This window comes from Cadophora gregata (genome assembly GCF_030347475.1).
Source record: "Cadophora gregata isolate MNR1 chromosome Unknown scaffold_14, whole genome shotgun sequence".
NCBI classification, from domain to species: Eukaryota; Fungi; Ascomycota; class Leotiomycetes; order Helotiales; family Ploettnerulaceae; genus Cadophora; species Cadophora gregata.
In genome coordinates this window covers 1,690,619-1,702,654 of record NW_026695937.1, presented here as the reverse complement: position 1 = coordinate 1,702,654, position 12,036 = coordinate 1,690,619, and positions in this window count along the sequence as shown.

The window sequence follows — 12,036 nt, the reverse complement described above, 5'->3', positions numbered from 1 at the left end:
TACTTATCTAAAGCTCTCTTTTAAAAGCTAGAAGAGATTATAATAGATATATACTAGTAGAACCTTAGAAGATAAAGCAGAGAAGTAAGAATAAAAACTTTCTTAAAGCTAAAAGAGTAAAGTATAATAGAAGTAAGTGTAATAGCACGGTTTAGCGTTAGCTAGCACGTGAGCGAAATAACCACGGATCAGGTGATAACCTCTCTATTAGCGCGAATATCAAGCTAAGGAGCCCTCGATTCCGTGGAGGGCGCTCGAGCCTATATAGACAAATTCCCCGGGCTATTCCCGATTAGGACTAATTATATTTGATATAAAACTTGACGTAAACTCCTGTAGTAGCGTAGAGCTATTTCCCTTTACGTATAACTAAGTAGGTAACTATCAGTAAACCCCTTTAGAGTTAACCGAGCTCTACCGAGTCTTACCGAGCTTTGCTGAGCTCTAGACTCTTCCTAATTAGGTATAGTAAAGAAGTGGTTACTACTACCTTTATATCACCTCCCCCTTTGAAAAAATCGAGTTATAAGCTTAAAAGCGTAATAAAACAATTAAAAAAAAACAAAGTAGAAGTGATTATTAGATATTAGAAATAAAAACAAGTAAAACACGTATAAAATCAAACTAATAAGTAAATAAAACAAAGTACTTTTATAACGCTAGCAGTCTTATAACTATAAATGGTGTATATTCACTAGATATTCCTGGACTACTCGTTCCTTATTAGGACTAGCTTTTCGCTAAGCCTTCTTTATCCGTATTATAATACAGGCGATTTCGACGAGTTTTCGGTTCTAGGCTTGTACGTAGGTTGTAATACGCTCTCTGTTAGGCTTTAAGCCTTGTAGCTTGTAATTCGACTTATAAGCGTCTAGCGTTAAGAGCTTTTCGTTAAATACCTGATAAAAGGGGTTCGCTACGCTATCTGGCTTAGTGAAGAATCGAGCTATAGGCTTAGCGAGGTGAAGTAAATACGCTGGTAATAAAGAAGCTAATTCGCTAGCTTCTAAAGCTTGTTACGGCGTAAGCTCTAGAGTAGGGAATCTAGGCTCTAGTTCGTCGATATTAGTCGACTTGGAATTGTCGACTGGGGTTGTAGCTGTAATAGGCTGTTCTAGCTAATCCTTGGCTTCTGATTCGCTTATAAGATAGTTACTTGTAAAAGTAAAATCGTCGTTTTGTAATAGAGCGTCAAAGGCGAGTTTTGATTGGCTAAGAGGTCTCCCGCTGTTAATTTTATAATAATTATATATAACTTTAGCTGAATTACTGAAGCTGTTTATGTTATACCACGTGTTATTAGGGGGTTAGTCTTTCCACTCTACTTGATATTGTATCATATCGTTGTAATAACGATGAGCTAGTATACGAACTAGGTTATATTTATCTTCGTTGTATTCTATGTCGTCTATAGCGTCAGTGATATTTGATTCGTCGTTAGCTTACTTATACGCTTTCCGTAATTAAGAGGGGTTAATAATAGGGTAGATTTTTATTAAAGGAGGTAATTCTAACTCGTAGGCGTAGCCTACTTATTATATAACTTTATAAGGACCTCGCTTAATAAAGTCTAGCTTCTTTAAGGGCTATATCGACTTAAGGTTTTCTATATATAATTACACGTGATCTCCTACGGTAAAATCGATATCTTATCTCGAACGATTTGTATACTCTCTTTAAGAGGCCTACGCTTTACTTATATATACCTTCGCACGCTCTATTACGTTATATATACGCTGTGAGGTGTTTATTATATTACTCTTTTAAGTGCGTTCGTATTACGTAACTGTGTTATTATCTTTAGTACGCTGCGTATTAGCGTCGAACGGTGGTAGAGCTAAGCGAGGTTCGTCGTTGGATCCGGATCCTGGAATTGACGCGGGAATTGCTATGTTTTAGTATGGAATTGATATCTGGGTGGAATCCGGTAACCTAATATCGCTCCTGTTATATAGCGTAGAGCTATATTCCCTCACACTTCGGTTACCCTTTTGCACGGTAGAGCTACCCTTTAGCTCCCGCACCGGCGTATAACTGGTCCTACTTAGCGTAGAATCTAGTCTGGGTGTTTATTTGCCTTGATATTCCTTGCTTAAGTGTCGAGTAGTTAACCTTAACACTTGACGATTATTTAAGCTAGTGTTATTACTAGTGTCTGAATTTAAGGACTTTGATAGAGTTTTAGATCTAGTTATAGCGGCTATATTGTTTTTTCTGATATTATTAGCGGCTTCGCTAGATAATTGCTCCTAATCAAAGGACGTCTTAGGCTTATAGCTGTTAAGTACTTCAAAAGGACTTAGCTACCCTAGGCTAGCGTGCGGTAGTATTAACTGCGCGTAGTCTAATAAGGGTAGTATTTCAGACTAGTTATCTTAATAGTGATTTAAGAACACTTGTAGTCGCTGTTTTAAGTAGCGATTATAGTTCTCTGTTTAACTGTCGGTTTACGGGTGATACGCTGTAGAAAGCTTTAATTTAGTTCCTAATAAGCGATATAGTTCTTACTAATATTTAGAAACGAATTAAGAGCCTCTATCGCTTATAATCGTATTAGGGGCGTCGTAGTATTAATAGACGTATTTTATAAATAACGTAGCTATCTGCTTAGCGTTTATTCATCTATTATAAGCAATAGAAATCGATTGCTTTGTAAAACGGTCTATAACTACTATTACGTAGTTGTAGCTATGTCGATCCTTTAGTAGCTCTGTAAAATCTATACTAATATCGCGCTAAGGCTTCTTAGGAATCAGTAAAGGTTATAATAACCCCGGCGTTTTATCTGTCGATTTTTTAGTCCTTTAATAATCGTAGTACCTATTAATATAGTTAGCGATATCAACTAGTATATTAGACTAATAATATCGAGCCTTTATAAGCTAATAGGTCTTATCTCTACCGGGGTGAGCTGTAGAGATCTGATTATAAGCCTCTTTAATTAGCTGATATCGTAAATCAGTGATATCAGGGACTAATAGTCTTCCTTTATTGTAACGGTCCGGTATTTACTCGCTATAGATACAGAAGGCTATTATTAATCCCTGATAATTAAGAGGTAGGTGTATTATATAGACGGAAGATAGTTACTAAGTATTAGAATACTATTTAAAGTTAAGTACGAAGCTCCTATCTAATAGTAGATATACTAGTCTTATATAGAACCTTTATTCGCCTTAGATCCCTTAAGATACTAGATCCTTAGATCTTTAGATCCGTTTTTCTATAAAGGGATCCAGGGATCTAGGGATCTATCACGTGACCTATTATCTACTATGATCTAAGTAACTATTACTACTAAAGCGTAAGTATATAGTAGTACTACTTACTTATCCTAGATTATTCCCTAGCTAGTACTACCCTATCGGTAGTACTACTTCCTTGTTAGTACTAATACCCTTATAGTACTACTAATAGTTTTATTATTATATAAGTACTAACTGAACTATAGCGCTAAGGGGTCTATAATACTATCCCCCTCTTAGCTTAGCGTGGTCCCTACGCTTAAGTATAACCTTAAGAAATGTTGATAGTTACTAATAACTATCTTCCTTATCTATTATATCTAGTGTTATAAAGAAATCGAGTATCGTTTAGATAAAAAAAAAATAAAGTATCTAGCTCGCGCTTTATATCGAGCGTACTACGTAACTTGTAAAACCTTGTTTCTTCTACTATAGCCTTTCTTATACCTACTTCTTAGATTTATTTATTTCGAAATAATACTCCGAGTATATTCACTTAAAGTATTACGATTATAATACCTCAGGGTATATTAAGAGGTTCACTCCTAAATAGCTTATATATTAGTTTAAGATAGGAAAAACCGTAACTCTTACTCGCCTCTTAACGCCTCCCTTTAAGCCTATTAAGGATAATCCTACTTCTTAGTTCCCTACCTTTGAACTTAACGCTTACCTAGCGTCTTTCTTTAAGGGCCCGGCCCCTAACCTTAGGTCCCCTTCTTTCTAAGTAAACCTGGATTTCTTTAATAGAATCCTTATAGAAGCCTAAGGTAGCAGAGGTTAGATTTAGGTTCCTAAGTGTTTTCTAATTATAAGTACTCTTTCTATTTAATTAGATATTTTAGTTTACTATAGAAATACTAATAATCGAGAATACCTTTTATCTCGTATTCGGCGTTTAGATTAATTAGTTATATTTCAGTGATAAGAGCCGGTAGTGCTCCTAGCGGTACTAGTTCAAGGAGAGATATATGAAATACTAGGTAGATATTTATTATCTTTAGTAGAGCTAGTTAATAATTAACTAGTCCCTTAGCTTTAGTAATCCTAAATAGTCCTAGCTTCTTATGATCTAATTTATAACTTAGTCGCTTAGTTATAATATTCCTTCTAAGTAAATAGACTTTATCCCCTTTCTTAAGCGTTAGTCCTATGCTACGCTTTCTATTATAGTAGATCGCAGATCTTTACGTGATAAAGAGAATATTAACTGATAATTCTTTATAAAGCTACTTAAGCCTATCTGCCTGTAGTATAGCCTCCTGCGCGGTCCCTTAACCGGTTATTAGTAGATTATATACCGTAGGATTATACTTATAATTCATGTAAAACAGCGATACTCTAATAGTCTCTTGATCCGCGCTATTATATATAAACTAGGTAAGTGGGAGCAGTTATACCTAGTTGTCCTGCTTATAGTTTATATAATACTAAAGATAAGTCTCTATTATCTAGTTGATTCGTTCTATCTATATATTAGTCTAAAGATAGAATATAGTTAATATTTTCTATTTTATTCCTAAAAGCGTGATAAGAGTTTTCTAGAACTTTAAGGTAAAGAGTTTATCTCTATCTAAAATAATCTTATCCGGTATTCCGTAGCTTATGAAGATTATTCTAAGGAATACCTGCGCTATTATAAGCATATCCTATGTCCTTAGTACTAGTACTATATACGCGTACTTCGTAAACCTATCTATTATTATACAGATCGAGTCGTATATAATTCCTATGATTAGGTCTTTTAAGAGTAGTAGCTCGACTATAAAATCTAAAGCGATAGATTTCTATAAGCGAGGTAGTATTATTAGTAACTTCATAAGTCTATATAGAGTATAATATATAGCCTTATTCCGGATATATATATCATATAATATTACTATATCTTTAACTACTTTCCTTATACCTAGGAAGTAGTATTCCCTAGATAGCTTAGATAGTGTCTTAGCTACTCCCTGGTATCTATAAGCGGGCAGCTTATACTAGTGCGTGATAAATTTAATTCTATCCCTAGTAAGTATATAGATTCGTCCTTAGAATAAGAGAGTTCCTTCTAAGGAGAAGGAGAACCCTTCGCTTAATTAGTATTACTATTCGGCTATAACTAGGTTATTAGTATAGCTTTTCTAGATTTTCTCTACGACTAGCTATCTTATCGCGGCTAGCTATTAGCTATTAATAACTAATAAATCGCTATTCTTCCGTAGTATAATATAAGATTCATAGGTTTTATTTATAAGGTACTCTAGTTTCCGGCTTAAAGCGTCAGCTCGAGTATTTTCCGTTCCCTTGATATAAGAAATTCGAAGCTTAATAGTAGAGAGTATTTCGTATTAACGAACCTACTATTAGTTCAGTTCCTTAGTAGTTATAAAGTAAATAAGATTCTTATAGTCTATTAAGATCTATACCTCGTGGGTAGCGCCTTTAAGGTAGACTTTCTATTCGTATATTATATCTATAATTACTAGTAACTCTTTATCATATATATTATAGTTGAGTTCTGCTAGTAATAGTTTCCGCGAATAGTAAGTAACTAGTTGCTACCTTCTATTCTCGCCTAGCTAGCTAAGTACTACTCTAATAGTATAATCCGAAGAATCTATCTTTATATATATTTCTTTATCAGGGGTGAAGGAAGTAAGTACTAGTTCCGCGATAAAAGCCGCTTTAAGTGCCTTAAACACTTTTTATATGCTATTAGACTAGTGGAATTCCTTATTCTTATAAGTTAATTCCGTGAGTAGCCTAGCGATTTTCAAGTAGTCTTTAATAAATCGCTTATAAAAGTTAGTAAACTTAAGGAATAATTATACTTCCTTAATATTCGTGAGCCTTATCTACTTGATAATTACTTTAATTTTTTTAGGATCTATAGCTAATCCTGCGGTAATAATTATATAGCTTAAGAAGATAACCTCGTTTATATGGAAGTTATACTTTTCTAGTTTAAGTAATAAGTAGGTATCTTCTAGTCTCTAGAGGATAGCTATGATATCTTTTATATATTACTCTTCTGATTTAGAGTAGACTAGGATATTATCTAAATAGTATATATACGTTACGTCTAAGTAAGGCTGTAAAATATTATTAATTAGACACTGAAATATAGCTAGTGCGTTAGTTAAGCTAAAGGGTATAACTATATACTTGTAGTAACTGAAATAAGTGTAAAATACTATTTTTTCTTCTTTACCCTTAGCTATCCTAACGAGATTATACGCTCCTTGTAAGTTAAGCTAAGTGAAAATCTTAGCTCTAATAAGTCTGTCCTGTAGCTCCTTAGCTAATAGTAATATATAACGATCCTTCTTTATAGTATCGTTTAATTGATAGTAGTTGATATATATTTATCGCCCCCTGTCTTTCTTCTTTACGAATAAGACGTTACTCCCCTATAGAGATTTAGACTCTTAGATAAATCCTTTCGCTAGGTTTTTATTAATATATTACTTAATTGTTATTAAGTCTATCGCCGAATATTCCCTAAGTAATTAGAATATTAGTTTAATACTTAGTTCTAACTTGATCTGATAATTATAATCCTAGTATTTCAGTAAGGCTTCGATACCTTATTCCTCCTTAAATAGTACTATAAACTTCTTATATACTAATAGTATATCCTTTATTAGTAGACCCTTATCTTAGTATCTGAGCTCTTCCTTAGAAGTAGCGCTAACCTCCTGAATACTTACTACTTCTATTCCTAGTAGATAATAGTAGTCTTAGTATTAACTAAACTTAAGTTTTCCTATCTGCTAATTAATAATAGGGTTATATTTTTCTATCTATAGTAACCCTAGGATAATATCGTGCCTTCTAATCCTAATAATATCGAACTAGATTATTTCAGAGTACTTAGCGATACCTATATAGACTAGAGTAGTCTGGACCTCGATTAGTCCCTTAGAGGTAATCTTACTATCCGCTAGTACTAAGTAGTATCCTTTATCTTTTACTTCGGTTAATAGGTAGTATTTAAGTATAATAGTAGGAGATATAAAGTTCCCTTATGCCCTAGAGTCTACTATTACCTGAAGCTTAACTCCCTTGATTTTAACTTCTAATATAAGGTACTTATCCCTAATAGCGGTAAGTTATTGTATATAGAAGTACTCCTAGTGTACACTATAGTCGAGAACACTCTCCTATACCCTTTGATTGCTATAGCTTAGGCTAACTTTATATATAAGCCCTGTCCCGAGTTCAGTATATATTACTAGGTTATATATCTTATAATAGTATCGACTATTATTATTAACGTAGACCTATGTCCTATTATAACAGTTTTCTACTATGATTTCCTATTCCTCGCCTACCTCTAGTAGCGCACTAGTATTAAGAATAGTAGTATTCTGAAGTAGTAAGTGCTATATAAAAGTCGTTAGTCCTTCCTAGCTACCGGCTATCCTCTATCTAATACGCTTATAATCCCAGTAAACTACTTCATACTTTACCCCCTATAGTAGACCCCCTAAGCTAATAAGGCCCGGTTCTTAATAAGTAACCCCGGTAGCTATATTAGTCTAGTAGCAAGTATTACAGCTGACCTAATATAAGCTTTCTTCCCTTTAAGTAACTTCCTAAATTTTACTTACTTTTAGTCCTAAGAGTTCAGGTTAAGGTGGCCCTAGTTCCGGAGTCTACTCTAGCTCCTAGGCTTCTTCCTTGCTATTACTCGGTATTAGCTTTATATTATTATCCGGCTCAGAGCTATTGTTATCTTAATATATATAGTCTTTAGAAGGCGTACTAATAACGTCCTCCTTAAGCGGACCTATAACGCTCGCGGAATCCCGCTTACTATCGCCGGAGTTACCTAACTAAGTATAGATATAATTTTCCTTGAGCTTATCTATAGTTATATATTAATACGTTACGGCGAGTTATTAGGTCGGTTCGTTATAAGAGCTACGTCCTATTACGTTAGTATATTTCTTATCTATCTACGACTTCTTTTATTAATAAGAGCTAGCTATATAACCGGGGAGGCTACACTCGAAGTATAGTTTCTTCTCTTATCGCTTATTCATAACTTTCTTAGATAACCCGCTGCTATATAGCTTCCCTTAATAACTTAGTTTCCGGAATATCGTATTAAGTTCTATTTCCTAAGAGTAGAATAGTTTCTTATTATTACTCCCCCTTCCTTAGTATATATATATTCTAGAGTAGTATTAGCTTTTCGTTTTAAGTGCCCTCTTATAATTTCAGTTATCGATCTTAATAGTTATCTTGATAAGTTCTTATAGTAGAACGCTATAGGGTAAAATTCGCTATCTAGGTGTTTTTGAGATAATATCCCTGCTATTACGCTGTCGCTAGCGTCGGTTTCGATTATAGTCTCTAAGTCCGGGTCGTAGTAACGTAGTATAGGTGCTATAATTAAGCTCTTTTTAAGCTTTTCGAACGTATCTTTACAGCTATTATCGAACTTAAACTGTACTTCCTTTTTTATAAGATTAATAAGCGGCTTAGCGATTTTACTATAGTCCGCTATAAATCATCGATAGAAGTTACAGAAGCCTAAAAAGCTTTATATTCCGCGTACTAAGCTAGGGTCTTTCTAATCTCTTATTACAGAGATTTTATCTTAATCGACTTCTATTCCTTTAGTTATAATAATAAAGCCTAAGTATTTAGTTCGTGTAACTAAAAACTCGCTCTTTTTAACGTTGATTTATAAGCCGGCGTCTTTTAGCCTTTTAATAACCTTTCGCACGTGATCTTCGTGCTCGTTAATATCTTCAGAATATATAAGAATATTATTAAAGTAAGCAGTATAAAAATCATCTAAATAGTCTAATAAGACGTTATTTATATACCTTTGAAAAGTAGCGGGTCCGTTCGTAAGATCAAAGGGTAGCACTTTATACTTATACGCTCTATAACACGTTCTAAATATAATTAGCTCCTCGCTATTAGGGTCTATTCTAATTCAATAGAAAGCTTATCGAATATCTAGCTTCGTAAATATCTTAGCTTTACTAATACAAGCTAGCGTCTTATCGATTAAAGGAATCAGGTAGTGATCTTTTCGTGTAATCTCGTTTAGCTTCCTAAAATCGATACAAAAGCGTAGGCTACCCCCTGGTTTTTTAACGAATAAGACCGGTAAAGCGAAGGGAGCGTTTGAAGGCTTTATAAAGCCTTTATATAAATTATCCTCTAAGTACTCCTTAGTTAGGACTAGCTCCTCCCGTGATATATTATACAAAGGATTATATTTTAAGTTATAAGGTTTATTAAGAACTATCTTATGATTATAGTCTCTATACGGAGGTAGCTTATTAGACTCTTATTTACTAAAAGTGTTATATAAGTCCTTTAAAAACTCAGGTACTTTCGCTATTATTTCGCTTTAATCCTTAGGGGAAAGCTCGGCTATTAGCTGATCGATTTCATATAAGCTAGTTGTAAATAGCTTAGTTCCCTGCCCTTTATCCTTATTTATTATTCGACTAAAAGCAGTAGCGCTAATAGTAAAAATAGCTAGAGAAGAGCTAGTAGGATTTCTCGATTTTAGTAGGGTAAGTGAATTATAACGTAGGGTAACTAGTTTATAAGAGCTAGAACTAGAAAATCCTAATAACTCTCTTTCCATAGTTTTAAGCTATTCGCGTAGCTCACTTTTAAATGAATTTTTTAGCTACTAATTTAAGGCGATTCGCTTTTCGCTTTCTTTTCTCGCTTATAGCGATAGGTGCTAGCTTAAGCTCTTTAGCCTCTTAAGCTTCTAGACGTCGATTGACGTTATCTTAGTGATTTTTATCGATTAGCTTCTTTTTAAGTTGCTCTTATCTAATTAATATTTCCTTATGAAAAGGTCTAACGCTCTTAGGAAGCTTACTAGGCTAAATTAAGGCTTTTCCTACTATATCTGGTAATACTTTAAAGTACTTTAACTAAATACGGCCTAGAATAAGGTTATGATTACCTAATTCTAGTAAAAAGAAAGGTATATTAACTATTCTACGCTTATTAATTGTAAAAGAGAGAGAGAGATAAGATATAATTTAATTATTAGCGATTCCGTCGTAGCTTTTTATCGTAATAAGCTGTAATAACCGTTAAGGTGTAAGGCTAAAGAGATATTGTAATTTCTTAGTAAAAGGCTTATTTAGGAAGGCGAAGCTATTAGCGCCTATGTCGATTAAAGAGCGTAATTAGATAGAATATCCGTTTTTACTAAAGCGACAAGGGTAGGTAAAGTGTGGACCGCCTATTAGCGTCAATAGGTCTAAGTTAGTTAGATCTATTACGTCGCTATATTCGCTTAAAAGAAGGTCTTATTTTAGGCCTCTTCTTTTAAACCAGCTTCACTCTCTAATTAGCTGATTTCATCGATTTCCTCTTAATCTAGCTCTTTAAGATCACCTGATTTAGGCTTAGTGTATTAAGGTGATAAATACCCTACCTTATTACACCTATAACAGCGTACTTCCTAACTAGGCTTTATAGCTATAATAGCTGTAGTTTTTTCAGTAGTCTTTTTTACATAATTGTTATTATAACGATTTTACGTTCTTTACTCTCTACAAGCTGATCCAGAGGTCTTAGAGCCGCTAGTTGTAATAACAGACTCTTTTCTTCTTTAATTAGCTATTAGCCTCTCTTGTTCATGCGATTTTAGCGTAGCTTAGTAAAACTCGTTGAATCCGTTGATAAAGTTTACTACAGGTTTTATAGTAGCTCTAAGATTAGAGTATAACTTTATATAGAAGTGATCTTTTAAGTGATCCCTAGGCTTTCTAGTTTTATTAGCGAGGCGTAGGAATTTAGCTTTAAAATCACTAAAATCGTTAGTAGATAATATACGTAAGCTATTATATTCAGCTTCGTACGTCGATATTTACTTTAGGATAAAGATCTTATATAAATCGGCTATTAGCTCCGTATAGTGCGTATAAGGATCCCTACTATACGTATTATACCTTATAAATAAGGCTTCTTATGCTTTACCCTCTGTTATATTATATACGTAGGTTTTACGAGTAAACTTGTTATCGAAGTAGTTCTAATTTACTTTTAGCTTAGAAATAATCGATAATTCCTATCACTCGAACGTAGGGTCTACGCTATCTATAAGCAGCTTCGGATTATATATTTTTCCGGTTTTACGCCGCTTATTATTATATCTAGGAAACCTATTAGGGGCCCCTACGATAGTAGCTCTAATTGTATCTCTAATAAAAGAGGAATTTACAGGGGAAATTAGAGGTAGAGACGCTCTAGGAAGCTCTCTTTGAATTTAAGTTATAAAGTGAGTTGTAGTGTTTACTTCTCTGATTAGTCGATTAGGCGACAGAGTTGTAATACGTGTTATAGGCGTTTTTTCCTTATCTCTTTACCTACCCTTAGTACGTTCTATAATATTCGTTTTAAGCGTATTTTCATGAATATACCTTAAGGGGCTTTCGTCTCTTACCTGATTAGGGTTAGAGTTAGAGCTTTTTAGCTCTTATAGTTCTCGCTGTAATAAGCGATTCTCTTTAGCTTATTCTTGTATTATACTATATAGTTCGGCGATTTAGTCTACTAGACTCTTATTAGCTGAATCTCTCTATTATAAGCGAGACTTAGGTCTAGCTGTAGAAGCTTCTTCTACTTCTGATTAGTCTATATTACTAGCGCCGGGTATTTGCACTCTAGTAGGGGTACTTTAAACTAAGGAGAATAACTTAGCTTTGTTATTAACTCTTAATTAGTTTAATTCATCTTAATTTTCTGTAGAAGTTATATTTCTACTCGGAGAGCTATTATTATAACTACCCCGAGTATCGTATTAAGA